Here is a 26818-nt window from a genome sequence, read left to right as displayed (position 1 = left end):
GGATCTTCCAATGCTGAACCAACACTGCCATCCCTATAATAAAACCACTTTGTATATACTGCTAGAGCTGACTTCTAATAGTTTGTTTTATTAAACAAATTTCTATGTTCATACTTTTTTCTTCTATTATCTTTATCCTGTTTTAGCATTAGCACAATGTTGATTTCCTAAAATGAGGGGAGAGACATTCCTCCTCTTTTCTGCTTTAATTATTTGATATAATTTATCAGTTAAAATGTATATGAGCCTGTCGTGGTCATATAGGTAGGTTTTCAAGCTAGGAATATACTTTCTTTAATGGGTGCTATTCAAATTTTATATTTCCTCCAGAGTTAGTTTCATTAATTTGTCTTCCAAGGTACTTTTTAGACATTGTCAAATTTATTTCAAAAAAGGTTTTTGTAATATGCTTTCTATATTTTTTTAAATTCTGTAAAATCTGTGGTAATGTCTCCTAGATCTTGATATTGTAATTTAAAAAATGTATAATTGATATTGTGTAATAGGAAGAAAAGGTCTAAAGGAGCAGGGGAAGTGGGAGGGGTAGGAGAAAGGAAAGAAGGGAAAGGAAAAAAAATGAGAAAAGGAAAAAAATTGGAAACAAAGTCTTTGCAAATAGGGAAGGGTGAAGAGGGTGAAGGGAGGGCAGGGGAAGGGGAAAAAAGTAAGAACCAAGATACTCATGTAATGGTACAAGATCCCAATGATGAATGTAACTATTTTAAACCTAAAATGTACAAATAAACTTAATGGGAAAAACAAAAAGAAATTTATCCTATTACTTTATGGGTACACTCTTTTCATAGTCCAAAGCCTCATGGGTAGGAAAGAAATGTTACAAAGAGTAGGAGAATAGAAGACCAACTTTCTTCTGGAGGTGTTTGCAAGTCAGGTAGGAAGACAAGACTAGCAAAAGGCAAGCATCTACAAATTTTGACCATTGCACTTGCATTTCTTAAGGTAGTCCTTTTGCTCATTTTCTTCCATAATCACATCCTGGCTTTTATCAGTCGCTGAAGTACTAAACTAGCTTCTCTTGCATCCTGTCTCAGATTTGGGACTGCAATAGACAGTGTGCCTCTCCAACAGCCTTCTTCACCCTCACCCTAATCACCCTGGACAATTGCCATCAATGCTTTTCCTTTTCGTGTGGCAACTGCCAGAGACCCTTGATCCCTCAAGCCCTCTTATGCAAGACCGCATGCTGGCAAATGACCTGCAGTAATTATTGGTGAAAATATGCAGTTATGTTTTCAGTTTAAGCTCACTATTGCTTGAAGGTTTTTATTGCAAGTAAGTTATAATATGAAAGTTTATAAAATATATATAAGCTATTTAGAAAATAATGAAAGTAAACATCTTGCATTCACCATTCAATTTAAAAACTAGGACATCATTGGTTACTTAAAAGTTTTCTGTTCCCAGCCCAATCTCACTACAAAAAATAGTCACTATCCTAAATTTTGTTTTAATAGTTTCTTGCTGTTTAAAAAAATCCCTTGTTATTACATGGATCCCTAAGAAAAAGACTTTAGTTTTGCCTGTTTTCAAATTTTATGTGAATTGGATCATAGTGTGCATTCTTCTCTAATTTGCTTCTCTTACTCTAAGACTTTTGTTTTAAAAATTCACCCAAGTGGCAGATGAGGAGCTGGAGGCACTAAGGAAGCAGAGGCTGGCTGAGCTGCAGGTAAAACACGGGGATCTTAATGATGCAGCACAACAAGAAGCCAAGCACAGGGAAGCAGAAATGAGAAACGGTATCTTAGTGCAAGTTCTGGATCAATCAGCCCGGGGCCAAGTTAAGTAACTTAGCACTTGTAAAGCCTGAAAAAACGAAAGCAGTAGAGAATTATCTTATACAGATGGCAAAGTATGGACATCTAAGTGGGAAGGTCTCAGAACAAGGTTTAATAGAAATCCTTGAAAAAGTAAGCCAACAAACAGAAAAGAAAACAACAGTTAAATTCAACAGAAGAAAAGTAATGGACTCTGATGAAGATGATGATTACTGAACTAAAAATGTTTAGAGACTGACACTTAATGGAACAGTTTTAGGGGAGAAGTTAAAATCTGTTTAAATGTTTACTTTGTTTTGTCTATACGCCTTTAAAAAAATAAACTTGTTATGCAAAATAAAGTTGTTTTAGTATCAAAAAGAAATTCACCCAAGTAATGCTGTAGGTAATTTATTTTTACTACTTCCATTTTATGAGTTGCCATAATTAATGTTATTATTGATCAGTATTTATTTTTTCCTTTTTGCTTTAATGAACAATGTTTCTTTAGATATTTGTACATGTATCTTGGTACAAACAAAACTTAATCTCCAAGGTTTATACATATTTTGGCATCAAAGTTCTAGTCATAATAGATAAACATGCTTAGAAGATTTACTAGGATATGTTTAATTTTTCAGAGTCATTTCACCAATTTAGATTTTAACTAATAAAACTTATAATTCCTTCTTTACACCCTTGTCACCTTGTAATAGCTCTAACTCCAAAAATTTTTGTCAGTCTAAAGTGTGTAAATGTAATAGTATTATAGTGCTTTAAATTTAATTTTTAGTAAGTAATGTAATTGAGCACTTAAAGAGACATTTGTGTTTTCTATTTGGTGAAACTATGGTTCATATTCTTTAACCTATTTTTAATGAGTTGGTCATTCTCTTCTTTTTTGTTTCTCCTTTGAGTTATTTGACTGTCTTGGACACTAATACCTCATCAGTACCATGTGCTAGATAGATTGTTTTCCAAGAAAATGATGCTGGTTGCCATTTTGGTTGCCAACAAGTCAATAATTTTTCTGCTCTCGCATAAAGGTGCTGTACCTAAGGCAGGTATTTTTTTGATCTGCCACTCGATTTGTATGGCCTTCTGCTCAGGGGGAACCTTCACCTGCCCCCCTTTGCTTCGCTGCTTCGGTGCTCCAGAAACAGTGTGGCCCACCAACACAGCATGGATTTTGAGGCTGGGTAAGAAGAACACAGAACTGACCACTAGTTAAGATTACTGGGTCTTGTGTAGGTTCTTTTTTTAAAAAATTAATTTTATTGGTACATTTAAGGTATACAATATAATGACATTCATCACTGGAAATTTGTACCTTTAAAAGAAAAAATGGATACAAAAGTCTTTGTAGATAGGGAGGATTGGAGGGGTTGAAGAGAGGGCACTGGAATTGGGAAAAAATAAAAACCAAGATGGATTGTGTAAGGTTCTTAATGTGACCCTCATATGACATTAAATTCACCTCAAAAAAATGCTGTCTTGAGGCTACATGTTGCAGCTGGTGAAGCTGTTTAACATCTAATATGCACTTAAATGATACTTGGTGCTTACTTCTGCCTCAAACTCATTGACATAAGCTACAGGGATACTTACAACTAAATGGCAGTAGAGTTTTTAATTAAAGTATTTGACCAATGACAATGATGAAATTTGTGACATTTCATAATTCAGATCTCTCAGGCTTACTTTATATATAGACTATTAAATTCACAAAGTCCCCTCCATTAAGGTATGAATATTTTTACAGAATATTTGGAGAGGTAGAACATGAACTTTTTGGAAATTTAAGCCTCTTATTTGCTTCCATGTAGTTGGACTCAGGAAATCACATTGAACCAGCTGATCTGGGTTGAGGAAGTCACTGAAATCATTCCTCTTAGTTATGGAAATTTATTACTAATATATACCTGCTGCTCATTGTTTTCGATGTTGTTTCTTGTCATTTAGCAAATGCTCCCTCCTCACATAGAAAACACTTAGAAAATGTCCCCTTTATCCCAGAAGAGAGGTTGACTTTGAAAGCCATCCTCTACTTTCTTCCATTATCCATTTACATCCAAACTGACTTAGTCCACTCAGCTCTTGCTGTTTCATCTCTCAGTAAGTTCAACTGCATTCTTTGCCCATTGTTACTACTTGGGTCTTTCTTATCCCTCACTGGAACATTTAAAGAATATTATCTTTCATCATTATGTCCCCTCCAATTCATCCCTTATCCTACTTCCCCAGAATAGCATGTTTTCAAATCTAAATCTCATTACATCACCTCCCTCTTAAAAACCTTAAATGGTTCCCATGACCCCAGAACAAAGTTGAGAATTCTTATCTTCTCATTCCTAACTCTCCAAGTTAAACTTATGTCCTACAGTTTGTGAGTCTGTCCTACGTTTTCAGCCCAAGCTGTGTTCATGACCTTCCATGTCATTCCACCTTGGCTGCGTGGTAAAGGCCTGCTGATTCAGCCCAAGTGCTTATTCTTCTTTGGATTCATTCCTGAACCCCCCAGGCAGCATGGAAAATTATTCTATGGCTTTTTTAATATAAATAATTCTGTCATGTTATCTATTACACTTCAAATCACTCTAACTTGATTTTCCTATGTTTCCCTTCTCTAGGTTGGGCTTCTTGAGAGCAGAAAATTCACTACATCTACTTGTATATCTCTTGCATTTATCATGGCAGCTGGCATATGGGAAGTTCTTAATAAATATTTATTGATAAAATGTATGGATGAGCAAAGTGGTGGATTTAAGAGGAAAGTGGTTTCTGAGCTGGCTTTGATGGGTATGTGGTATTTCAATGAACAGTGTGGGTGAAAGGATTTCAAATAGACTGAACAAGGTGTGGAAATCTTGAAGCTGGCAGAATGGAGGATCGGGGTGAATTATGTAATACAAGTGTAAAAGAAAAGAAGATTCAGTTTCTGTGTTAAAGGGCCTTAAATGGTATTTTTGAATGTTTAAAGTTTATTTGGGAAAGAAACTTTAAAGATTTTTTTGAGCTAAAAAGTGACATGATCTAAATTTTACACCCTCAGAAGAATATTCTGTGGTTCTATGTAAATCAAATTAGATCACGAAGACAGAGACAGTGTCCCACCAAGAGGTACTGAGGACCAATTTCTCCACAAAATATTAGCCAAGATAATTCAATAATACATTAAAAGAATTACACACCATGAGCAAATGGGATTTCTTCCTGGAGTGCAAGTGTGGTTGAATATATGAAAATCAATGTAATACACATTGTATTAGTCACTTTGTCGTCAATAGACATAATACTCTCACCTGCAATTTAAAAGAGGAAAGGTTTACTTTGGGTTATGGTTGCAGTCCATGGTCAGCAGGCTGTAAGACAGAAACAGAATGGCAGAGGGACATGTGAAGGAGAAGGTGTTCAACCTACCCTATGGCAGCCAGGAAGCAGAGGGAGAGAGGGTGGGATCAGAGACAAGAATGCACCCTTCTGGGTTACACCCCCAGGGACCCATCTCCTGCCAGGCCCCACCTCCCAAATGCACATTCAGCTACCAAACTCACCACTAGTGATTATCGTACAGCCATAATCTACACATGAGAATTTGAGGGGGTATTTTACAGATCTAAGGTCTATCACACAATAATAATAGTGACAAAAACTACATGATTATCTTAAATGCAGAAAAACATTTAACAAAATTTAACATCATTTTTGTGATGATAAAAAATATTACTAGAAGAGAAGAAAACTTACTGAACGTATTAAGGCCTATATAAAAAGCTAGTATCATATTCAATGTGAAAAACTGAAAACTTTGATTCTAAAATCAGGAATAAGGCAAAGACATTCAATTTTATGCTTTCTACTTATTATAGCTATGGAAATCCTCACTAGAACAAACAGGTAAGAAAATAAAAGAAAAATGCATTCAGGATTGCATGTTTGAATCCCACTTGGAAATTTTAGGTCTCTAAACAACAACAAAAAGAAAAATGTGTGGGGAGGCTTGGGATGTAAATCAGTGGTAGAGTGTACCTAGGTTCAATCCCTAATACACACACACACACACACACACACACACACACACACACAGAGCATCCAAATTGGAATGGAATTGTTTGTGGATGACACTTCATGTGTAGAAAATCCTGAAGAATGCACATATGTGCACAAACCTGTTAGAATTCATAAAGGAATTCAACAAAGTTGTACAGTGTAATATCAACATATGAAAGATAATTGCATTTCTATACTCACATTGACCAAAAAACCATAACTTTAAAAAGCCCATTTATAATAGTATCTAAAAGAGTAATATACTTAGAAATAAATTTAATCAAGAAGATATACCTACACTGAAAACCATAAAATATTGCTGGGAAAAATTTAAACAGGTATAAATAGATGGAAATATATCCTGTGTTCATAAATTGAAAGACGATATTGTCAAGATGTCAGTATTATCCAAGGCAATCCATAAACTGTCAAAAGAAATCCCAATGCATTTATTTTTAAAAAAATTTTTAAATGTATAACTTTATTATCATACACTAAGCACACACATATACAAAAATTAAAATTATTCAAAGGAAAACAATGCAAGGGAATAAAACCCCTATAATAATATTCAAATAAAGTAGAACTCAACCAAAGCAAAACTGAAAAGTACTTAAACATTTTTCCATATAATTTTAAAAAAATATCTCAAGCATTGTCAAGACATCAGAAGATGTGATTTGTTTTAGAAAGATTTTCAAAATTAATATTGGACAAATAGTGGTCTGGAGAAAAAATTCTAATTAACTAGTAGACTCCACATGGGCCAATTTTTAAAAATTTAAATTTCAATACAGTCATGTGAATGTGATGGAAATAAAATCTGAGAAATATGTTATTAGGCAATTTCATCCATGTGAATCACAAAGTACCACACAGAGTGCCAACTTCTAAGTGCAAACTGAAAAGGTATATGTCAATCATCTGTGATGGCCCCTTGATATCATCCAAATATGCAGTTAAACATGAGATACATGAGGCTACCACTGGCATAGCAGCACACTGTTTTACAGTAAACTCTTTTATATAAGTAGGATTATGCTCTAAAGGATAAAAAGCACAGCATGTTATGATGAGTACCTAAAACAGTAAGTCATTTACCACACTATCGAGTACTGTGTACTATACGTAGTTGTACGTGCTTCTTCTGGAAACATACCCATCTCTCCTTTGATATCAGTGACTCTTCCTTCCCAACCCACTGATGAGCTCCAGCCTAGTCTCTATCTATATAGATATAGTCTCATCTATATAGATATAGTCTCATCTCTTCCTGTAGTTTTAAACACAATCTATATATGGATTCTTTCCAAATTCCAGCCTGTAACCTGATCTCTCCCCTTCCCCTCCTGCCGGCCCTACCCCTTTGAACCTTTTCTTCATATTTCAAGTTATCCATTATTCCTTTTAATCATTTTAATCCTTAATCACACTCTCAGTTTCTCACACTAGAGAAACTATTCGGTATTTACACATGTGTGTCCTATTTATTTCACTTAAGAGTATGGCCTCAATATGCATCCATTTAGCTATAAATGTCTCTAGTTTCTCATTCTTTATGGCTGAGTAGTACTCCATTTTATAAAAAACCAAAACAAAACACATCTTCTTTATCCAGTCTCCAGTTGATGGGCAATTGTAGCAATTAATAATTGTTTAAATAAACTAGAAAACCAAGAACAGTCTAAACACTACTACATGAAACCTACTACTTCATGGAAGAAAAATCATAAAGATCAGAATAGAAATTAATTAAATTGAGACTAAAAATACAATACAAAGAGCCACTATTTCAAAGAGCTGGTTCTTTTCTGTTTGTTTGATTTTTGGTACCGGGGATCAAACTCTGGACCTTGCACTTGTGAGGCAGGTACTGCACCATTGAGCTAAATCCCTGGCCCTAAAGAGCTGGTTCTTTGAAAGAATAAATAAAATAGACAAATCCATAGACAATTTTCCAAAGGAAGAAAAAAAACACCCACATCATTGTCATTAGAAATGAAAAATGTGAAATCACAATTGAACACTGCAGAAAATCAGAAAATCATTAGTAACAATGAAAAATTATACAAACTGGAGAATCTTGAAGAAATGGACACATTTCTATGACACATATGAATTACTAAAACTGAATCAAGAAGACATAAAAATGGTGAACAATCCAATAACAAGCAATGAAGTTGAGACACTAATATTTTTTTTAAAAGTATCAACTAAAAAAGCGAAGACCCAGTGGATTTACTGCTGAATTCTACACGACCTTAAGGGAAAATATAGTTCCAATATTCCTTAAATTCTTTATTGAAATTGAAAGGGAAGGAGCACTTTCAAACTCATTGTTAGTAGCCTGCATTACCCTGGCTCCAAAACCATGCAAGAACCCAACTAAAAAGAAAATCATGGGCCAATCTTTTTAATGAACATAGCTATAAAAATCCTCAGCAAGACTAGTAAACAGAATGCAACAAATCACCAAAATGATCATACACCATGACCAAATAGGCTTTATCCAAGGATTGCAAGGATGGTTCAACATACACAAATCAATAAATATAGCGTACCACATAAATGTGAAACAAGGGCAAAAATCACATGATCATCTCAATAGATACAGAAAAAGCTTTTGGTAAAATCCAGTGTTCATTAATGTTAAAAAATGAAGAAAATAAGTATTAAAGGACTGTATCTCAAGATATAAAAGCCTTTTACGATAAACCGAGTAACAATATTAAGTGGAGAGAGGCTGAAAGCTTTTCCTCTACAATTAAGAACAAGACACATTGAGGTGATACTCTTAAGTGAAATAAATAGGACACACATGTGTAAATACTGAATAGTTTCTCTAGTGTGAGAAACTGAAAGTGTAAATAAGGACTAAAATCTATAGTAGATAATGTGAAATGGGAAGAAAAGGGGCAAAGGGGAAGGGGAAATGGGAAGGGTGGGGAAAAGAAAGAAGAGAATGGAATTAATATGAGAAAATGGAAAAATGGAAACAAAGTCTTTGTAGAAAGGGAGGGGTGGAGGGGGTGAAGGGAGGGCAGGGGAATGGGGAAAAAATAAGAACCAAGATGGATTATGTAAAGGTGCAAATTTCCAATGATGGATGTCATTATGTTATATACCTAAAATGTACCAATAAAACTGATTTAAAAAAGAACAAGACAAGCATATTTACTACCATGACTACTGATCATTATAGTACTTGAAACGTTAGCCAGAGCAATCAGCAAGAAGAAAAAATAAAAGAGATGTATAGGAAAGAGAAAGTCAAGTTATCACTATTTGCAGATGACATGATTCTTTACATAGAAGACTAAAAAAATACTCCACTAAAAGACTTCTAGGATTAATAATCAACTTCAGCAATGTAGTGGGACACAAAATCAACACACAAGCTAATGTCTTATATGTATAAAGAACTCAAAAAAAAATTAGACCCCTCCAAAATAAAAAAACCAAAAAGTAATGGACAACTAAGATGAATAGACACTTCACAAGAAAATATATACCCATGGCAAATGAATATATGAAAAGTTGTTCAACAATGTTGGCCATTAGAGAAATGCAAATTAAAACAAGGCAGAAATTAGTATCTTACTCCAGAAGAAATAGCTATCATCAATAGATCAAATAATAACAAATCCTGGGGAGGCTGTGGGGAATTGTTGTTGGGAATATCAATTAGTAAAACCATGATGAAAATCATGGAAATTTCTCAAAAAACTAAGGCTAGAAATTTCATTTGACCCAGATATTCCCCTTGTAGGTATCAGCCCTAAAGAATTAAAGACATCATATTATGGAGATACATACATATTCATATTTATAGCAGCACAATTCATAATAGTTAAATCTTGAAAGCGGACTACGTGTCCATTAACAGATGAATGGATACACAAAATGTTGTATTTATACACATTGGAGTACCCCTTTATTATAAAAAGAATAAATTTGAGTAATTTGTAAGAAAAATTGATGCATCTTGAGACAGTAATGTTAAGTGAAATTAATCAGTCACACAAACTGCAATATGCATAGTTTCCCTTATATGAATAATTTAAAATATAAATAAAAGAAAAAATAAAAGACAATAAGAAACAGAGAGATCAATCTTTTTCAAATGAGAAAGGGATTATGAGATGCATGAAGGGGGAGGGAAGGAAGGGAAAAGGGATTAAAAAGAATTAAGACATGTAATGTACATGTACCAACTGTAAAATAATGAAATGAAAATAATGAAAGTAGTCATGTATTGCAAACATGAACTGAGAAAAATAAAAGTCTTTAAAAAAATTATTAAACAAAAAACACAATTACTAGAACTGAAAGATGTGAATACTCAGCATAGAACGTCCATGCTGTGTTTTATTATGGTTGAACAAAACCTAATACTAAGAATGAAAACACATACAATCAGAAAAATACCAGAAACATTGCAAGCAGAAAACAAACATTTGATATATGATGGGAAATCAGAGTGACTTCAGACTGATTCTCTAACAATAGCTACTGGAAATGAAAAGAAAGAGAATAATAGAATAGTGTCAAATATTCGGATTCACAAGAAATCTCTCCATCTAGACTGAGGATAGAATAGATATATTTCAGAGCTGCACATAAAAATTTTATCTTTTCATATCTTTACATATAGATATAAGTATTTTATATAGCAAATGAATATATGTTCCAGTAAGACAAAACTGAAACAAGACTTGGGATTCAGGAAATAAGAGCTGGATTATAAATTAGTAATAATACAAAAAAGCTCTATTGTTATAGAAGAAAAATCCAGGAAGACACCAGTGAAGCACATTTCACACAAGAACCAAGAGAAGTAAAGAGGACAGATGACTGTGAGAGTTAAGTATGTAAGGGGAAATGACACTGGCAGCATAGATGATTGAGTTTTTGTAAACAAAATTAAAGGACAGATAACAGTTGTAATTTGAGAAAGAACAGTGATAATCATGAAAAATCAAGGAAATAACAAAGCAACCACAGTCAGATCCTGATTTTTTAAATATCATCTATTTTCCAATAAAAGGAACAAAACCCTTGGAGAAGTAGTTGATTTTAGGACCAAGAAAAACACAAGTTTAAAACAAGAATACTTTATATTATCAGAAAGTAACAAATGCTCAAAACACATAAGGATGAAAGCATTTGAAAGACTTTAATCTCTATTTACCACTGCAAATCAATAGGTAATGTACAGTATTATTAAACAAAGACATAGTAGTGTAAGTTTATTGTATTCAAATATGTATAAAAACACTAGTAAAAATAGCTAAAAGTACTGAAAGCAATTGATTCCCTTAGAATTTAAGACTACAGAATAGGAAGAGGAACTATTATTATTTAGATTTAGTATTTTATATCATTTTTTTTTGGTACCGGGGATCGAACTCAGGACCTTGCACTTGTGAGGCAGGTGCCAGAACCACTGAGCTAAATCCCCGGCTATTTTATATCATTTAAAAAAATTATTTAACAAATTAAAGTACCTGAGAATTTTTCCTCAGTAAAATTATAGGGCAAAGAGATTCATGAAAATAAATTCCTTTAAAATCTATTCAAAATATCTCTAGAACGAGGGCTCCTAACCTAACAGTCATAGGTCTCCTTTGTCCAATATCAACCCTGTTTTTGTCTAGTATTGTCCTTATTCTTTAGGTCCACAGTAAACATTTTGAACCAATGAGGTGAGTATTTGAGTTGTGGAGAGAATCTCCTGCTGTGTACTGGGCAGTGAAATATGCACAATCTTATTTAAATTCAGAAGACACAGCAATATAGATATTATTGTTTCTACATTGTACTTATGACATAGATTTATCTGTGAACTATTTTGCTTACTGTCACAAGGTTAATAAATGGCAATCGTGATCTGAACACATCTCTGTATGGCTCCACAGCTCAAGTTCCCTCATCACCTTTACCATCCTATCTCCTGCAAGACCCACAGAAAGAACAAATAAAGGATGATAATTGTGAAGAACTGGTAATGAGAGGATTATTAGACAAATGAAATATGAAATAACCAGAAAGCATGCAGCACAATATTTCACAATCCACGAAAACAAAATGTGCTTTAGACCAGTGGTAGGAAAGATTGAGACATAAGAAATCATATGGTGACTGGCTGGCTGGAAAGTAAGGTCAAAAGGGAGATAATTTCTTAGTATCAATTTATGATGACTTCTTTCATGTTTTTTTTTATTCATGTTTTAACCATCATATTTTATCATCAAGGTAAAAAACAATGATTTCCCAATGCACATGCCAGCTGTGTGGCCAGGGAAGAATATTGACCCTTTGTTTCTCAAACTATTAAATGTTAAAAATAATAGTTTTCATGACATTTTTTAATTAAGTGAGGTAATATATTTTAAATGCATAAAACGTACTTGGAAGATAATTTTTGGCTATTATCAATGCTTACTCGACTAATCAAAAATTAAAGTGTGCATGCTCCTTCGGGTTGGCACACTGCACCTTTATGAAGGAGCTGAGTTGGAGACAGGAAACATTGACACCATTACATGTTCAGGCATGAAGGCACGGTGTCAGGCATAGCAATGTGAAAGCCAAGCCTTTCTCTTCCAGTTTCCCACAGCAAACCCTACTTAGTCCATGCAGCAGATCTCACCCTTAACCAGTGTGAAGGAGAAAAAAAAGACCGTTATATTTTCTCACATCCAAACTCCAACCTATTAGTATTGCTGTGATTCAGTTTTCATTATTTTATTCAGTCAAAATGTTTTATTAGCACTTACCATTAGCAAGAAAGTTCTTATTTATTTTTAATAATCATTTTATTTTAAATTAAGATATGTTAAGTCTTTGCCAGATGCAAAGATAGGAAGTCTTGGGCTGGGGATTTAGCTCAGTGGTTCTGCCACCTGCCTTGCAAGCTCAAGGTCCTGAGTTCAATCCCCAGTATCCCCCCTAAAAGAAAAATTTATCATCTTAGTCATTTTTGTGTTTACTTCAATGGTATTAAACACTCGCACGTTTTTATTCAATCAATATAAAAAATTCCTTTATACTTAAAACTGAAACTCTATATTCATTAAACAACAACTCTCAGTTCTCCCTTTCATTTAATCCCTGGCAATAGGCATTCTACTTTCTGTCAAATTTGACTGCTCCATGTAACTCACAAAAAAGAAATCAAATAGTGTTTTTCTTTTTGTAACTGGCATAATTTCACATATACACTTAAGGTTTATTCATATCGTAGCATGTATCATAATTTTCTTCCTTTTGAAGATATAATAAATATTGCATTCTTTGTATATAGCTGAATTTTTATTCATGCATTGTTCACTGGACACTGTGCTGCTTCCATTTTTAGCTACTGTGAATAATGCTACCTTTCTCAGAAAAGTTCTTTCAATTTTTTAATATGTACACAGAAGGGACCTGTATTCCATGACAATTTTATTTTTAGTAATTGTCATACTTATTGTCATAACAGTTACGCCATTTTATATTCCCAAGAACGGTGTACAAGTATTCCTATTTTTCCACATCCTCACCAACAGTATATTTTCTGGTTTTTATACTAGTTGTTCTAACAAGTGTGAAATGATAACTCATTGAGGTTTTGATTACACATTTCCCTAATGATTATTAATGGCAAGCATCGTTTCATGTGCTTCTTGGCCATTGGTATGTATTGCTTGAAGAAATTTCAACTCAAGCTCTTTGGCCATTTTTTAATCAAGTTTGGTTTTGTTGTTGTTGTTGTTGTTGTTGTTGTTGAATTGTAGGAATTCTTTACATGATAATTAGCCCCTTATCATAGATATGACTTTCAAATACTTTTTCTCATTTCATATATTGCATTTTTACTCTGTTAATCATGTGTCTTGAGCAAAATAGTTTATAATTTTGAAATACTCCAATTTATTTATCTTAAATTTTGTTTTTATGCTTGTGGCCAAATCAATTATTTTAAAGATTTTCTGCTATGTTTTCTTTCGAGAGTTTGATTGTTTTATCTCCTAAGTATGGCTCTTTGCTATATTTAGAATCAGTTTTGGTACCTGGTATAAAGTTCCAAGTTCATTCTTTTGTATGTGGACATTCAATTTTCCCAAAACCAGTTGTTGAAAAGGCTGCTTTTTTTTCCTCACTGAAGGCTTTTGGCACCCTTGCTGAAAATCATTTGACCATATAGGCAGGCATTTACTTCAGGGCTTCTATTATATTCCACTCGTGTATGTGGTCCTTTATGCTGCTACCACAGTACTGGTTGTACTTTTGTAGTAAATTTTGAATACAGTAGTTTTGTAGTAAGTTTTAGAATCAGAAAGTATGAGATTTTATTCTCGCTTTTCAAGATGTTTTTTAGATACTGAGATTCTCTTACATTTCCAAATAAATTTTAGGATGGACTTTTTTTTTTCACTTCTCCAAAAACTCTGTTCAGTTTTGATAATAAATGCATTGGGCTGCACCTTAGACAAAGGACCACTATCGAGAATATATAAAGAACTGAAAAGAATCAGACCCCCTAAATTCAAAGACCCCATTCAAAAATGGGCATCTGAAATGAACAGACATTTCTCAGACAAAGAAGTAGAAATAGCAAATAAACATATGAAAAAATGTTCAAAATCACTGGTCATTCCAGAGTTGCAGAAGAAAACAACACTGAGATTCCACCTCACCCCAGAAAGAATGGCTGCTACCATGAAATCAACCAATAACAAATGCTGGCAGGGCTGTGGGAAAAGAGGAACCCTGCTCCACTCCTGGTGGGAGTGTAGACTGGTGCAACCACTGTGGAAATCAGTATGGAAATACCTCAAAGAACTAGGACTGGAAGTCCCATTTGACCCAGCTATTCCACTGCTGGGTATCTTCCCCAAAGAATTAAAAGAATCATACCACAGTGATATATGTGCACCCATGTTCATAGCAGCACAATTTGTAATAGCTAATACTTGCAAGCAGCCCAATTGCCCGTCAACTGAAGACTGGATAAAGAAGATGTAGTTGTTGTTGTTGTTTTTAAATAAAATGGAGTACTACTCAGCCATAAAAAATGAGAAATTAGAGACATTTATGGCTAAATGGATGCACACTGTGGTGATACTCTTAAGTGAAATAAATAGGAGATACATATGCAAATACCAAATAGTTTCTCTAGTGTGAGGAACTGAAAGTGTAAATAAGGACTAAAAGGTATAATAGATAATGTGAAATAGAAAGAAAAGGGACAAAGGGGAAGGGGAAGTGGGAGGGGTAGGGGAAAGGAAAGAAAGGAATGGAATTAATATGAGAAAATGAAAAAATGGAAACAAAGTCTTTGGAAATAGGGAGGGGTGGAGGGGTTGAAGGGAGGGCAGGGAAATGGCGACACAATAGGAACCAAGATGGTTATGTAAAGGTGCAAATTTCCAATGATGAATGACATTATATTGCATACCTAAAATTTACCAATACAATTCATTAAAAAAATAAAATTGTCATCTCTTTCTGTTGAATTGTTCCCTTAATTAATATGTAGTAACTTTCTTTGGCTCTTCTGATCAGTTTTAGTCTGATGTTTTATTTTTTTGGGGAATAAAATTGCTACCTCTAGTTGCTTTCAGGGTCCTAATACATGGAACATTGTTTTCCATCCTTTGATTTTTAGTCTATAAATTATTTTTTGGATTCAATGAGTCTCTTGAATGCAACAGATTGTTTTTGTATTTTTTTTTTTTTTTGGTACCTGGGATTGAACTCGGGACCTTGTGCTTACGAGGCAAGTGGTGGAACCACTGAGCTAAATCCCTGGCCTCCCCTTTTTTTTGATCCAGTCTGCCAATCTGCATCTTTTAATTGGGGAGTTGAGGCCATTTTTATTGAGAATTATTAATGAATAACGTTGGCTTGCTTCTGTCATTGCACTTGTTTGTGTCATTCTGTTCTTTTATGTCGTTGGCACTTTTAGTTTTTTCTTTTCATTTAATCAAATGCTTCACTGCAAGCTCTTCTAGCCTTTAAAATTTGTTGTTGAAGTCTGCTGCAATCCTATGGGTCGCTTTTATAAGTGATTCTTTGCTTTGGTCTGATAGCTTTAAGATTTTTTATGTTTTGGTTCTGGGATTTTGACTATGTTTTGGGTGGAGTTTTTTTTTTTTTTTTCATTGTATTTACTTGGCATTCTGGTAGCCTGGCTTGTCTGTATGTTGACATTTTCTCCACATTTGGAAAGTTTTCTGCTGTGATTTCTGTACACAGATTTTTTTTATTCCATGTGTGTTGTCATTTAATTTTTTCCTAATTCAGTTAGCCTTAAGTTAGTCTTCTTAGCATCATCTAGTACCTGTTGGAATAATTTCCCTTGCTCTCTTATTCTTTTTAAAATTGAATATTTCATTATGTGAGTCCATCTTGTCCACATTTACTGAAACCCTATGTCCACATTGTTCATGTCTGCTGTTTATAAATTCAATAGAATTTTTATCTCTGGCACTTTTATTTGTCATCTCCTCAGGGAGTCTATTTCTTTGGTGGTAAATATATCATTTATATTTTGAGCAGTTTTGATAGGCTCTTGTAATTTTGTATTTGTGGTTTTTATTTTATTTTCCTCTTTTTGTGGTTTCTCTTTCTTTGTAGATACTATTAGTTAAATGTGGTTCCTTAATTGATTAATTTTATTTCATAATTCTACTTGCACTTATTATTTCCCCTATATTTTGATATGTATTCTTGACCTTATATCCTAAAACTTCTATTTAAATTATTTTTTATTTTATAAAAAACAAAATGTCATAACAAAATAAGACATTAACAATTGTTAATACACTATATATCATTATCTTCAAAATAGTTTTTATAGTACAAAACAGAAAAAAAAGATTCTTACAAAGAAGAAACAGATAATAGCACAAACTTTCTTTTCAATAATCTAAGAGAAACTAGTAGTATACATGAAACAAATTAGCACCAATTGCCTTAAATATTTTGAAATCCCTCCATCTCTCTTTGCTCAGTTCCTTTCTCATAGCATCTTGTTTTTTCTTGTATACATTATCTTATTTTTGCTTCCTGAGGATATTGATAGTAGTGTATCATTTATCCATTTTCTAGCTGGCTGGCTTGCTTTTAATGTAGAATTCCTAGTTGAAAATCACTTTCTTTCTGAATGTTTAAAGTACAATTTTATGATTTTCTGTTATAAGTGGTTATTGATGAGAAATGTAATATCATTCTGATGTACAGTTTTTTGTACATAACTGGATTTTCCTTCTGTAGTATAATCTCATCTTTATCTCTGAAATTATGAAATTTTGTATTGCGTACCCCACAGGGAACATGGTGGCCCTTCAATCTGGATACATACTCTACTTATGTATGTAAATAATAATAATTCTAAAATTCCACTGAGTGACTTTTATGAACCAGACACTGTTAAATACATGTTTTCATTGGATATACCTCAATCAATCTTGAGATAGAGGATATTATCACCAATTTAAAGAGGAAGAAATGAAGAGACAAAAGCTAATAACCCACCAAAGGTAAGAAAAGGAAGAAAGGCAAAACTTTCTGATTGCAGATCATATGCTTATGGATCAAGTTTATGGTAGGAAACCTCTTGGGTGGGAAGCTATCATTTTATGAAGGTAACTTTGCAGCTCCTTATATGTGGCTTTTACAGTGTAATTCTCATTGTTAGTAAATCTGATAACTTGGTAAGTGGAGGAGGTGGAAGGAAGCACTTAATCAAAAAATTGAAATCTTGTGACTGCTTAACTGGGCAAAAATTTGAAATGATGAATTTTACGTTTAAAATATTATATTCAAACATCTAAATCTCTCTTGTCCCAGGCAACTCACTGTTGGTACAGCAGGAGCTGTGGAAATGAGGAGAGTATGAACACAGTTCACTCTTGCCTTGGTTCTTAAGAGAGTCCTTTATGGCTGCTTAGAAAGATGATGAGAGCAACACAACAGCTAACTCGAGAAATGTCCTAACATTTATTGAGACTTTTTCAAGGGACTTGTTATATGTGGGAATTAATTTGAGGAGAGATATTTTTGTTGGATGCTAAGGATCCACACAGTGGGGAGCTAGGAAAAAGATTGGAAAGCAAAGCTCAGTCACGCGTGACGTGTTTTTAATAAATTGTCACTCAGCTGGAGTGACTGGCCTTCCTGAGCAAAGTGTTTTCAACATAAGTCAAAATTATGAGGGAATTGATGGCGCTCCTCTAGAATAACCTAAATTATCCAAAGCAAGCATTTACATACGGGCACTTAATTCTGAGTAATTAACGTCTATCTGAATAACTCAGCAGCTTCATGAGGCGGGTGCAGCAGGGGCACACTGAGTCACTGCAGAACCCCAGAGGGCTGGCTGTGAGCATAAACCCTCAGCTCGCCAGGGTTTTGGGTAATAGCTGGAACATTTTTATAGGTGTATCATTATTGAGTTCCAGTTTAAAGGCATCTTGGCTCTAGGCAAGGTTTCATGTACTCTTATGCTGAAGATATAAATGCGTCTTTAAATTAACTGCGACAACTTCTACATCTCTATGGGAAAACCTTTTGAAGACATAATGCTCCGCAGCACATTAGAGTTGAACTGAGAGCTAGACTTGGCCTAAAAACTAAAATTATTAGGGAGATAATTTTTTGGTGTCTCCTTTTTTGGGACATTTTGATCCCTTTTAAATCATCCTGTGGCATACATCCAAGCCTCCGATATTTTCATACTGATCTGGATCCCTGTCAAGAAAAATACTTTGATAGTTTACCAATAATAATTACTGAGTTAGTATTGTATCGTGGAGTCTACCCAACAGTATTCTTACTTAAAATGCTCTGTAGTAAAGGAATCCAGGGGAATGATATATGGTAGAATCTCTGGTATACATTCATGGAGCTTTGATAAGTGTGCTATGTATGTGTTAGAGAAACAAAGGTTAATAAGATATGACTCTGCCCTTTGAGATGTTCCCTACATCACAACGGAGACAAAGATATAAAGCTAATTGTACAACAGCTTACAATCAGTCTTAATCATGAAAGCAAGATGAGGTGATGATTTATTACATATGGACAGGAGACTTATGTGGAGAAAATCACAGGAGGCTTCAATGAAAAAGTGGCATCTTAGTAAAATAATCTATGAAGTCAATAGTAAATGGGAAGTGTAAGCAGCCAATATATTTACAAGATGAAGCTGATTGTCCTTTGGGAAGGGAAAGAATTTTGAGTCAGGACTCCCTTGGACACCATTGAATCATATCCGATAGATGAGTTCTCATCCTGCCGGCCCTGTAGCAGCACAAAGAGCAACAAAACCAGAAACTGATAGCAGAGCCAGAAATGACAAAAAGCAGGAGGCATTTTACTTAGCTCTCTCTAAGGGAAACAGCAATGTCCATAACATTAAAAAAATATGGGGATGGCTACTACCCCACCCTCACAAGTACAGATTTATTAAGTGCACTAAAATGATGCTGCCAAAAGGAAATAACTGGAGAATTTTCTGGAGCCAACACGGGTAGAATATGCAGTGATGAGAATTTGGAAGGCAGCATTATCTTTTTCCAGACTGGATTTCACTTTGTTCCACTTCAAGCAATGACTATCTTGGTCCAACACAAAATTTAAAAAAGACCATAGCAAGTCTTTTTCCAAATGAGGAGATGGAAAATCACAACTACAATGGAAGCAAGGAAATCCTTCTGCAAGCCTCCTTGGCAGAAAAAGGTGCTAGGGTAGGGCAGGGAAAAGGTGAGGAGTCAAAAAAGGAAAGAGTCTGGAACCAGTAGCTAAAACATTTTATGCTGAGTCTTTGTTGGATGCTTGAGTACATCGTTCAAATGTATAATGGCCAATTATTCCTTATTTCAGAATTGACTCTTCACTTAATTATTTTAGTGAACCGAAGTCTCTCTCTTGAATCTAAGACAGCATTCATTAGGGAAGAAGTAGTGGCAGTGAGAGCCCAGAAGGAGACACAGCTATGAATTTGTTTGTGATTTAATTCATGATATATAGGTAGTGTCTACCAGAAAGTAAGTGTAGACTGTAAAATGGCTTATCTTCTGTGTTTGACTACCATAACGACTAGATGTAGAAACTACAAAACTACATAGATGAGTTGCATTTTTTTGACTGAACATCACTAAAAGTGAAAGAAATTTGTGAGAAAAAAATTGTTCACAAATGTGGCTTGTATACCTGACTGTGCTTGCCAAAGCCAAACATAAATTATTTTCTATCAGCAATTATTTTGTTCAATGCATTCTTTATGTTTAGTTCTCCTGGATGATTTCATTTATTATTTTTTTTAAAGTCTTGCTTAGCACTGTGTGTAAGTACTTTGTTTGCCACTTCAGATGCTAAAATAATGAGTTGCTTTGTTTTCCAGGAACTTGGTGTCTAATAGGGAAACAGGTACAGCACAGTGCAGAAATTGATGAAGGACTTGAAAAAACTATAGTCACCCTGCTCTCAACATCAGATGAGGGAAGTCTTACTTCATTTGTGGTCACAGATGTGATTTTGTGGGGGAAAGAAAGGCTTCATTTGTCTTGGAAGGAGGCTAAACGTGTGTAAATGGGAAGTGAGTGGGAAGGTCACTTCGTGAAGCATACAGGGAGTGAGCAGATGCCAAGATGCAGGAAAGGTCAAAGGGAAATTGAGACAAGGAACCGACAGGGGCTCCAGAAGAAGTGTCATCCAGGAAGCAGTGGGAGCCAAGGATATTAGCTAAGGATATTAGAAAGGTGAAGAAGGATGGCAACAGGCCTTCAAAGGCTTTCGAAAATAGGTCAAAGAATTTTAACTTTTTGCTCAAATAAATAGGCAAAACTCAACGGTTTTACATTCAATATTACATACTTTTTATTTCTATTTCATTAGGTAAGGACATTTGATTCGAAATCAATTTCATTAACATTTTCGGTGTACGATATAGTATCATTACTTATAGACACATTTTGTACAGAAGATCTCTAGAATCTGTGAATGTTTTGTATCTGAAATTTATACTTCTCACGTAGGAGATCTCTATTTGCTTCTCCAGCAGCTCTTGGGATCATCATTCTATGCTCTGCTTATATGAATTCAACTATTCTAGATGCCTCATAGAAGCAAAATTGAGCAGTGCTCGTCCTTTTATGAGCGGCTTCTTACATTTAGCATAATGTCCTTCAAGTTCTTTCATGTTGTTGGAAATGAAAGAATTTCCTCACTTTTTAAGACTAAATAATATTCAATTTTATGCATGTACCACATTTTCTTTACTCTATTATCTATTCATTTATTTATTTTTATTTATATATTTATTGGTACATTTTAGGTGTACAATACATTTACATTTATCATTGGGTGTTTGTACCTGAACATGATGTATCTTAGTTCTTATTTTTTTTTCTCCCATTACCTGTGCATCCTTCACTCCCTCCACCCTTCCCTATTTACACAGACTTTGATTCCATTTTTTTTTCTTTCTCATAATTTTTCCTTTTCCTTCTTCCCTTTCCCCTTCCTCTCCTGCCATCCCCAAACCCTTGGACTTTTTCCTATTTCAAATTATCGATTATTCATTTTAATCATTTTCATCCTTATTTACACTTTCAGTTTCTCACACTAGAGAAACTATTTGGTATTTACACATGTGTGCCATACTTATTTCGCTTAAGAGTATGGCCTCAATATGCATCCATTTAGCTATAAATGTCTCTAGTTTCTCATTCTTTATGGCTGAGTAGTACTCAATTTTATAAAAAAAAACATCTTCTTTATCCAGTTTCCAGTCGATGGGCACTTGGGCTGTTTCCAAGCTTTAGCTATTATAAACTGTGCTGCTATAAACATAGGTGCACATATATCTCTGTGGTATGATTCTTTTAATACTTTGGGGAAGATTCCCAGTAGGGGAATTTTACTCTATTATCTATTCAGGGACATTTACATTATTTCCACTTCTTGGCTGTTGCGAAACATGCTGCAGAAAATATGGGAGTGCTATTATATATTTGGGGTTCTAATTTCAATTTGGATAAATACCCAAAAGTGAGACTACCAGGTTTTGTGATAGTTCTATTTTAATCTTCTTTTTGTTTTGCTTAAATTCTATTATTGGTACATTTTAGGTATACAATATGTTTATATTTATCATTGGGTGCTTGTACCTTTACGTGATGCTTCTTGGTTCTTATTTTTTTCCCCATTACCTGTGCACCCTTCATCCCCTCCACCCTTCCCTATTTACATAGACTTTGTTTCCATTTTTTTCTTTTCTCATAGTTTTTCCTTTCCCTTCTTTCATTTCCCCTTCCCCTCCCACTACCCCTACACCTTTGGACCTTTTCCTATTTCAAATTATCAATTATTCATTTTAATCTTTTTAATCCTTATTTACACTTTCAGTTTCTCACACTAGAGAAACTATTTGGTATTTACACATGTGTGTCCTATTTATTTCACTTAAGAGTATGGCCTCGATATGAATCCATTTAGCTATAAATGGCTCTAGTTCCTTGTTCCTTATGGCTGAATAGTACTCCATTTTATAAAAAAAACCAAAAACCCACATCTTCTTTATCCAGTTTCCAGTTGATGGGGACTTAGGCTGTTTCCAAGCTTTAGCTATTATGAACTGTGCCGCTGTGAACATGGGTGCACATATATCGCTGTGGTATGATTCTTTTAATGCTTTTGAGAAGATACCCAGCAGGGGAAGAGCTGGGTCAAATGGAACCTCTAGTCCCAGTTCTTTGAGGTATCTCCATACTGATTTCCACAGTGGTTGCACCAGTCTGCACTCCCACCAACAATGGAGAAGAGTTCCTTTCTCCCCACAATCCCACCAGCATTTGTTATTGGTTGATTTCATGATAGCAGCCATTCTTTCTGGGGTGAGGTGGAATCTCAGTGTTGTTTTCATCTGCATCTCTCAAATGATGAGTGATGTTGAACACTTTTTCATGTTTATTTGCTTTTTATTTCTTTGAGAAATGTCTGTTCATTTCAGATGCCCATTTTTGAATTTGGTCTTTGAATTTGGGAGGTCTGATTTTTTTCAGTTCTTTATATATTCTAGATAGTAGTCCTCTGTCTGAGGTACAGCTGCTAAAATTTTTTTCCCACATTGTAGATTGTCTCTTAGCTCTGTTAGTGGTTTCTCTTGCAGCGCAGAAGATTTTTAATGAGATCCCAGTTGTTGATTCTTTGTGCTAGTTTCCATGCTACTGAGGTTTTGTTCATAAAGTCTTTACCTATGCCAATGTCTTCAAGAGTTCTACCTAATTTATCTTCCAGTAAGTTTAGTGTTTCTGTTTTAATATTTAGATCTTTAATCCACTTCAATCTTAGTTTAGAGCATGGTGATAGAGATGGATCTAGTTTTAATCATTGGCAGGTTGAAATCCAGTTTTTCCAACACCATTTATAAAACAGTCTATCTTTCCGCCAATGAGGGGGGTTGGCTCCTTTGTCAAAGATGAGGTGGCTGAGTATGTCTGGAGTTGTTTCTGCATCTTCTAATCTATTCCATTGATCCTTGGGTCTGTTTCTTTGGCAGTACCATGCTGTTTTTATCACAGTAGCTTTGTAGTAAGGTTTCATGTTGGGGATTGTGATACCCCCTGCCCTTTCTCTGTTGCCTAGAATTGCTTTTGCTATTCTAGGTCTCTTCTTGTTCCAAATGAACTTTTGGATTGTTTTCTCTAGTTCTGTGAAGTATATTGTTGGAATTTCAATCAGCATTGCATTAAATCTATTTAGTAGTTTTGGAAGTATGGCCATGTTCACTATATTGGTTCTTCCTACCCAGGAGCAAGGAATGTCTTTCCATTTTCATATGTCCTCCTCGATCTCCTTTTTCAGAGCGCTGTAGTTTTCAGTGTAGAGGTCTTTTGCTACCTTTATTAGATTGATTCCTAGATATTTCATTTTTTTTTTTGGATTCTGTTGTAAAAGGGATTATTTCCTTAATTTCTCTCTCAGTGAGTCTGTTATTTGTGTATAAGAAGGCTACTTTTTTTTCAGTGTTGACCTTGTATCCAGCTACTCTACAGAATCTGTCAATTAATTCCAGAAGTCTTTTGGCAGAGCTTTTTGGGTCTTCTAGGTAAAGTATCATATCATCAGCAAATAACGACAGTTTAACTTCTTCCTTTCCTATCTTTACTCATTTTATTTCTTTTTCTTTTCTAATTGCTGTGGCTAATGTTTCCACAACTATATTGAACAGGAGTGGTGATAATGGGCATCCTTGTCTTTTTCCTGATTTTAGTGTGAAAGTTTTTAGTTTTTGACCATTTAGTATAATGTTAGCTGTTGGTTTTTCATAGATAGCCTTATTAGGCTGAGATAAAAACCTTCTATTTCAATTATCTGTAGCATTGTTATCATGAATGGGTGTTGGATTTTGTTGAATGCTTTTTCTGCATCTATTGAGATGATCCTATGGTTTTTGTCCTTGACTCTGTTAATACAGTGCATTACATTTATTGATTTACAGATGTTGAACCATCCTTGCATCCCTGGGATAAATCCAGCGTGGTCAGGGTGTATGATCTTCTTGATGACCTTTGTATTCTGTTTGCCAGTATCTTGTAGAGGTTTTTTGCATCTATGTTCATTAGGGAGATTGGCCTGTAGTTCTCTTTTTGGGTTAGGTCTTTTCCTGGTTTTGGAATCAAAGTAACACTTGCTTCCAGGAATGAATTTGGAAGCCTTGCTTCCCTTTCAATTTCCTTGATGAGTTTAAAGAGTAATGGCGTTAGTTCTTCTTTAAATGTCTTGTAGAATTCAGCAGTGAATCCATCAGGACCTGGGCTTTTCTTTGGTGGTAAATTTTTTATTACATTTTCTATTTCACTCATTGTAATTGGAGTGTTTATAATTTCTATATCTTCTTCATTTAACTTTGGTAATTTGTATGTATCTAGGAATCTGTCCACTTCTTCTGTTTTTTCCATTTTATTAGAGTACAGGTTCTCAAAGTAGATATTGATGATGCTCTGTATTTCTGCTGGGACAGTAGTAACTTCATCTTTTTCATTCTTAATTGCATGGATCTGAGCCTTTTCTTTCCTTTTTTTGATAAGGTTGGTTAAGGGTTTATTGATTTTATTTATTCTTTCAAAAAACCAACTCTTTGATTCATTGATTTTTTTGTATTGTTCTCTTAGTCTCCATTGCATTGATTTCTGCTCTAATCTTCATAATTTTCTCTCTTGTACGAGCTTTGGGTTTGTTATCCTCTTCTTTTTGTAGGAGCTTGAGGTCCTGCATTAAGTTATTCATTTGAGTTAACTCTGTTTTGCTAATATAGGCGTTCACTGGTATGAATTTCCCAAACAGAACTGCTTTCATTGTGTCCCATAGATTCTTGTATGTTGTACTGGCATCATCATTTACTTGCAGAAACTGTCTAATTTCTTCTTTAATTTGCTCTGGACCCACTGGTTTTTCAGGAGGGTGTTATTCATTTTCCATGTGTTTGTGAGTTTTTTGCAGTTTCTTATGTTATTTATCACCAATTTTATTGCACTATGGCCTGATAATATACAGGGGCTAACTTCAATTCTTTTACATTTACTTAGACATGTCTTATGAGCCAATATGTGGTCTATTTTGGAGAATGACCCCTGTGCAGCTGAAAAGAATGTGTATTCTGAATTTGTTCAGTGGAACACTCTTTAAACATCTATTAAGTCCATTTGTTCAATAGCTTGGTTCAGTTCTAGAATTTCATTGTTAATATTTTTGTCTAGATGATCTGTCTATTTGTGGTAATGGGGTAGTGAGGTCCCCCACTACAATTGTATCAGTGCTTATTTGGTTTTTCATGTCCATTAATATTTGTTTTGTATAGTTGGGGGCATTTGTATTTGGCATATATATATTTATGATTGTCATCTCTTCCTCTTGGATTCTTCCCATCACAAGGATGTAGTGACCATCTTTGTCTCTCTTAATTAGTTTTGATTTGAAATCTACTTTGTCTGCAAATAAGATTGCTACCCTGCTTTTTTCAGGTTCCTGTCACATGGAGAACTATTTTCCATCCTTTTAATTTCAGTCTAAGAATTTCTTTTTGAATTAGGTATATTTCTTTTATACAGGATACTGTTGGATTTTGCTTCTTAATACTTTCTGTCATCTAATTCTTTTGATTGGTGAATTGAGGCCATTGACATTGATGGTTATAATTGATAGATATTGACTCATCCTTGTCATGATGTTTTACTGTTGTTGGCTCTTTCATTTCTTATTTTTCCCCATGTCCCTTTAGTTTCTTACCTTGCCTGGTGGCTTCTCTTCATTGGGCCCCATGGAGTTGTGATCTTCATTGTCTTTTTCTAGGATATTATTTAGAACTGTGTGGAGTGCTGGTTTGGTGTTCATGAAATTTCTCAGGTGTTTTTTGTCCTGGAAGTGTCTAATTTCCCCATCGATTTTGAAAGATAATTTTGCAGGATACAAGTCTAGGTTGGAAATACTTCACTCCAGGCTCTCCTTGACTTGAGGGTTTGTGTTGAAAAGTCTGCTGTAATTCTGATGGGCTTTCCTTTGTAGGTGATTTGTTTCTTTTATCTAACTGCTTGTGGGATTTTGTTCTTCTGTTGAGTTTCTGAGATCTTGACTATTATATTTCTAGGTGTAGATTTTATTTGATCATGGCTAGTTGGAGTTCTATATGCCTCACTTATCTGTATGTCCAATTCTCCACTTCTGTTTGGGAAGTTTTCTACTATTACTTCTGTGAACAGTTATTTTATGTCAATTGTAATTTCTCCTGTTTCTTCATGGACTCCTATCAGTCTTATGTTATTCTTTGCATCATCTAGCAGCAGCTGGATTGATTTCTCATGGTCGCTTACTATTTTTAAGAAATCCCCGTTTTTAGGTCATTAACCACAATCCTGTCTTCTATATCTGACATTCTATCTTCAGATTCCTTTAATCTGCTGTGCATACTTTCAATGCAGTTTTTAATCTCCTGGATATCT

General features: G+C 34.5%; 1 pseudogene; it reads left to right on the top strand.

Moving 5' to 3' along the window:
- Positions 1–2128, top strand: part of LOC101721625 (programmed cell death protein 5 pseudogene) — a 68804-nt pseudogene extending 66676 nt beyond the window's left edge.
- The last annotated feature ends 24690 nt before the right edge of the window (positions 2129–26818 follow it).

This window comes from Heterocephalus glaber, unplaced genomic scaffold, assembly GCF_053883595.1.
Source record: "Heterocephalus glaber isolate CG9 unplaced genomic scaffold, H.glaber_assembly_v1.0 deba00001442, whole genome shotgun sequence".
NCBI classification, from domain to species: Eukaryota; Metazoa; Chordata; class Mammalia; order Rodentia; family Bathyergidae; genus Heterocephalus; species Heterocephalus glaber.
The sequence above is the reverse complement of the archived record's forward strand: the minus strand, read 5'-3'. Positions and strand labels throughout refer to the sequence as shown.